This window comes from Piliocolobus tephrosceles, chromosome 8, assembly GCF_002776525.5.
Source record: "Piliocolobus tephrosceles isolate RC106 chromosome 8, ASM277652v3, whole genome shotgun sequence".
Classification (NCBI taxonomy): Eukaryota; Metazoa; Chordata; class Mammalia; order Primates; family Cercopithecidae; genus Piliocolobus; species Piliocolobus tephrosceles.
Window position 1 is genome coordinate 46,193,390 of NC_045441.1, and position 6,317 is coordinate 46,199,706.

Sequence of the window (6,317 nt, forward strand, 5' to 3'; positions counted from 1 at the left end):
GTTTTCTCAGTTCCTTAAAATCCCAGATTATCTGCAAATATAGCTAAAAGGTACCAACTCTTGAAAGCCTATATTACTAGTCATTTCCCATTGAGTATTTTGCAATTTTATTTATGTTCTACTTATTTATTCATGTCTTCTGCTTCATGATGTTTATCTGAATTCATCTCATCCTATGAATGCCATGGTGAGGGAAACACCTTAGAGGAACAGATGAAGTCAGAACACTCACATGCATCACAGTCTCAGAACTTCAAGTCACAAGGTGGAAAAGACATTGATGCTGCTTTGGATCAAAGTTTATAGAACACTACTTAGTGGAAACTAGTGGAAATGGCTGCTAAAGGAAAAGTTAAGATGAATGATCCCAGCTGACTTGATTTACTGACTCCAGAGCAAAATTACGCTAAATCTCTCTGGCAATTAACTAAATAAAAATCATTTTATACTACCACTTAGTAAGTTAGTAAAGGTGTGCTACTCATTAGATGCTAATCTCATTTACTGAGGAACAGAGAATTGTATATGTTTTCCACAGTTCAGCTAGTACATCCTGATCTCAATCTACAACTCTGAGTCTTCCCTGCTAATCAACTGTTTCCCAAAAGAGCACATTACAATAAAAAGGAGGCTAAATTGCCATGCCCTTTAAAGAATATTAAGCCCAGAGACTATCTCCCCCATTCCCCATCTGGGGTATAGAATTAGTACATAAACCCACAGTGTTAACAGTGTATTGCTTTATTTGGGGTCCTGGGGGAGACACCAGGAAGAGGGAAGACATCAAAGGACTACAAATGCAGGGTCCAATAATGTTAAAATAGTAAATATGCAAAATGTGTAACTGGAATCATTTTCTTAAGGACTCAACTCATGGAAGAAAAACTTTAATCGCTGTTTCAAAAAACATCTGTATGAAGTAGAAATTGATTTCAATAACATTAGTAAAAAATGTGTTCTAGAAAGTGGAGGTAACTGGATGTAAAATCATGGCAGCAATTTAATAGAACAGTCCCAGAGGGTTAGGCTGAGGCCAACACCTAATGAGGATGAAAGCCTTGTCTGTGGGGAATTTTGGGTGATACTTGGAGAAATATTACACTGTGCATAAACCAAATTGAGTTGCTTTCACAAGTGTTGTAAAGTTTCCTATAGTAAAAGGTTTTTTCTACATGCACCTCAATTTCACAGCAAGAGTGGCAGAGAATACCTAAACTCCGAAGACAGCATTCATGCAAGATATCTAACTCCTTGATATAATAATGCACACAATTCAAAATGATTATGCTGTAATTACATCGAGGGCTTTCTGCACCTGCAGAGTGGTGGTTATGGAAAGCACTGCTCCCAGCATCGACATCTAGAAGGCATCCACCACCTTCTACATGTGTTCTCTTTTTGCATTTTTTCTTCTTTTTTCTTAATCAACTCTGATGTTGTTGCTGCTTCTTAGCAAAACTGATAAAAACACAATTGTAATCATTGAACATAGCACTCTGGCAATCAAGATGCTTAAAACCTTCTATCTTCTGGGGTGAAGCAAGCTCTGTGCGACATTTAGAACTCTGATTACCAAACAAGGTGGTCACAAATTCTCCTGGCTTGAAGACTTCTACAACTTTCCTGACCAGGTCTTCCTAGGAGGTCTGACTTAAGTGTGTTTCAAAGCTAACATAAGAAAATTCTGTTTCTGGAGTTGATGTGAATAGTCCAATAAGTTCCATCTGATTTCATCCCATTCATTGAATACCCACAAAGATTGAACATTATGGCATCAATGACAGAAGCTGGTATCAGGTCACGAATTCCACTCTCACGAGTGACATCCTTTGCAGTAACACCATCTTTCATGTAGAACTGGTCCATAACTGCTGGGTCAAACTCACTCATCAGAATTTTCAAGGTTTGATCTGGCTGACTGATTACCCGACTCTCTGGGAAATCCAGAGTATGTAAGGACCAACAGACAGAATTCATACATTCCATACAATATGCTGTTCCATTTGGGAAAATTGCATTAAGAAACTCTATTTCTTCCTGGAAATTCTGGTGTGGGTGCACTTTGTGATAAGACTTCATGAAATTCTTATGAGAATAAAAGAAGCTTTGAATTGAGTCAAACCCACTGTAACCCCTAGCAAGTTTCAACAGGGGAACCAGTGCTTTCAGCGAGAGGGTGGTACCACATGTCTTCAGAATGAAACGCCTCTTGGAGACAAACATGCTACTCTCACTGAGTACATAAGCTTCCTGCTTGTCAGTTTTTGTCATACTTATGATTGAACATTGCACATCTTTCAAAAGTATGTCCCACTCAGATCTTGGGATAGTGCGAAGATCCCCAGATTCTTGGTTCGCATCGGGCTGCTGCCGGGAGAACCAAACCTCTGGCAGCTTCTTGGTCCCTTCGAAAAAATGTGCAGCTTCCATCACCGTGAGATTAGTGAACAACCAACAACCACAGAAAATCAACTAAATAAACCTCTTCTTCTGCCACTGCCGCTGCGTATTGTTCCAGCTGTTTTACTAAAGTTCAGGTTCCTTTTTTTTTTTTTTTGCTATAATTTTATATTAACTTTTTTTAAAGGACTAATAAAAATTTCCCAGCTTTGTGTGAGCAAAAGTTGAACGTGAGTCTTTTGGAAATAGAGGCAGATACAGTTCAGTCTCTTGTACTCTGCTGCTTTCCCGTTAGAGAGAGTAGAGCGAGCACTAGTTAATGTCGCCGGCCATACTGTGTAAGCTCCTTAGTATAATTTCAAATTCTTATTTGATCTTACATCAATTTGCCATTATCAATTTATGTTATGTAAAAATAATACATCTCATTGAGATGTTTCATAATTTCAGAATATAATTATGTACACCTCATAATTGCATTTATAATAATGCATTAAAAGTGCATTATTATTTTCTATTGTTACACCTCCTTTTTTTCTCTCATGTTTTGAAAATTGCTAGTGTTTTAGTTATTCTTTTTTTTTTTTTTTTTTGATGGAGTCTTACTCTGTTGCCCAGGCTGGAGTGCAGTGGTGTGATCTCTGCTCACTGCAACCTGCCTCCCGGGTTCAAGCAATTCTCCTGTCTCAGCCACCCAAGTAGTTGGGATTACAGGTGTGCACCACCAGGCCAGGCTAACATTTGTATTTTTAGTAGAGATTTCACCATGTTGGTGAGGCTGGTCTCAAACTCTTGACCTCAAGTGATCCACCTGCCTAGGCCTCCCGAAGGTGATTACAAGTGTGAGCCACCATCCCCAGCCCCAGTTATTTTAGTATTGTATTTAGTATATTTTATTTAATATTAATTACTATTTATTTACTAATTAATATTACTAATATTATTTCATTACCATTTTATTTTATATTTAGTGTAATATTTTATACTAAAATAACTAGTATTTTAGTTATTCTGTTAGTCTTTTCTAAAATATTTATTGCTGAGTTTCATGGTTTCATGCTGTTTAAGTAGACACTATAATTATTTATTTTAAAATTTTAGTTAGAATGCTTCATTTTGTTTTCACCTTTTATTATGAAATATTCAAAGCTAAGAATTTATTTTGGAGTCCTGCTTTGACCACATTGCAGTCATTCATCACTTGAGAACAGAGATATTTTCTGACAAATGCTTTGTTCGGCAATTCCATCATTGTGTGAACACCACAGAATGAGCTTACACAAGGCTAGATGGTAAGGCCACCCACACACCTAGTGGTACATCCCATTGCTCCTTGGCTACAAATCTATTCAGCACATGACTGTACTGAATACTGTAGGCAACTGTAACACAATGAACTTTGTGTATCTAAACATAGAAAAGAAACAGCAAAAATACATTATTATCACCTCATGGGAGCACTGTCATAGACACAATTCATCACTGGTCCAAGTGTCATTATGTGACGCATGACTGAATATAGATTTCTATAGTGGTTTCGGTGGTGAGGATTATTATGTGTGTGTGTGTGTGTGTGTGTGTTTCTGAGACAGAGTCATACTCTGTTGCCCAGGCTGGAGTGCAGTGGTGTGATCTCAACTCACTCCAACCTCCACCTCCCAGGTTCAAGTGATTCTCCTGCCTCAGCATCCTGAACAGCTGGGATTATAGGCATCTGCCACCATGCCTGGTTAATTTTTGTATTTTTAGCAGAGATGGAGTTTCATCATGTTGGCCAGGCTGGTCTTGAACTCCTGACCTCCCGCCTCGGCCTCCCAACGTGCGGGGATTACAGGGGTGAGTCACCGTGCCTGACCTGTTTCTATAGTGTTTTAAAATAAAAAAAGAAGTTTCCTTATTTTCTTTCTTTTTTTTTTTTTAATTATACTTTAAGTTCTAGGGTACATGTGCATAACGTGCAGGTTTGTTACATATGTATACATGTGCCATGTTGGTGTGCTGCACCCATCAACTCGTCAGCACCCATCAATTCATCATTTATATCAGGTATAACTCCCCAATGCAATCCCTCCCCCCTCCCCCCTCCCCATGATAGGCCCCATTGTGTGATGTTCCCCTTCCCGAGTCCAAGTGAACTCATTGATCAGTTCCCACCTATGAGTGAGAACATGCGGTGTGTGGTTTTCTCTTCTTGTGATAGTTTGCTAAGAATGATGGTTTCCAGCTGCATCCATGTCCCTACAAAGGACGCAAACTCATCCTTTTTTATGGCTGCATAGTATTCCATGGTGTATATGTGCCACATTTTCTTAATCCAGTCTGTCACTGATGGACATTTGGGTTGATTGCAAGTCTTTGCTATTGTGAATAGTGCCGCAATAAACATACGTGTGCATGTGTCTTTGTAGTAGCATAATTTATAATCCTTTGGGTATATACCCAGTAGTGGGATGGCTGGGTCATATGGTACATCTAGTTCTAGATCCTTGAGGAATCGCCATACTGTTTTCCATAATGGTTGAACTAGTTTACAATCCCACCAACACTGTAAAAGTGTTCCTATTTCTCCACATCCTCTCCAACACCTGGTGTTTCCTGAGTTTTTAATGATTGCCATTCTAACTGGTGTGAGATGGTATCTCATTGTGGTTTTGATTTGCATTTCTCTGATGGCGAGTGATGATGAGCATTTTTTCATGTGTCTGTTGGCTGTATGAATGTCTTCTTTTGAGAAATGTCTGTTCATATCCTTTCCCCACTTTTGGATGGGGTTGTTTGTTTTTTTCTTGTATATTTGTTTGAGTTCTTTGTAGATTCTGGAAATTAGCCCTTTGTCAGATGAGTAGATTGCAAAAATTTTCTCCCATTCTGTAGGTTGCCTGTTCACTCTGATGGTAGTTTCTCTTGCTGTGCAGAAGCTCTTTAGTTTAATTAGATCCCATTTGTCAATTTTGGCTTTTGCTGCCGTTGCTTTTGGTGTTTTAGACATGAAGTCCTTGCCCATGCCTATGTCCTGAATGGTACTACCTAGATTTTCTTCTAGGGTTTTTATGGTATTAGGTCTAACATTTAAGTCTCTAATCCATCTTGAATTAATCTTCATAAAAGGAGTAAGGAAAGGATCCAGTTTCAGCTTTCTACTTATGGCTGGCCAATTTTCCCAGCACCATTTATTAAATAGGGAATCCTTTCCCCATTTCTTGTTTTTGTCAGGTTTGTCAAAGATCAGATGGTTGTAGATGTGTGGCACTATTTCTGAGAGCTCTGTTCTGTTCCATTGGTCTATATCTCTGTTTTGGTACCAGTACCATGCTGTTTTGGTTACTGTAGTCTTGTAGTATAGTTTGAAGTCAGGTAGCATGACACCTCCGGCTTTGTCCTTTTGACTTAGGATTGTCTTGGCAATGCGGGCTCTTTTTTGGTTCCATATGAACTTTAAAGCAGTTTTTTCCAATTCTGTGAAGAAACTCATTGGTAGCTTGATGGGAATGGCATTGAATCTATAAATAACCTTGGGCAGTATGGCCATTTTCACGATATTGATTCTTCCTATCCATGAGCATGGAATGTTCTTCCATTTGTTTGTGTCCTCTTTGATTTCACTGAGCAGTGGTTTGTAGTTCTCCTTGAAGAGGTCCTTTACATCCCTTGTAAGTTGGATTCCTAGGTATTTTATTCTCTTTGAAGCAATTGTGAATGGAAGTTCATTCCTGATTTGGCTCTGCTTGTCTGTTACTGGTGTATAAGAATGCTTGTGATTTTTGCACATTAATTTTGTATCCTGAGACTTTGCTGAAGTTGCTTATCAGCTTAAGAAGATTTTGGGCTGAGACGATGGGGTTTTCTAAATATACAATCATGTCATCTGCAAACAGGAACAAGTTGACTTCTTCTTTTCCTAACTGAATACCCTTTAT

The 6,317-nt window shown here is 38.6% G+C and overlaps 1 pseudogene; it reads right to left on the minus strand.

Annotated features, from left to right (window-relative positions):
* Window positions 1-1,395: 1,395 nt before the first annotated feature.
* Window positions 1,396-2,430, minus strand: LOC111529401 (annotated as a pseudogene).
* Between the last annotated feature and the right edge of the window lie 3,887 nt (window positions 2,431-6,317).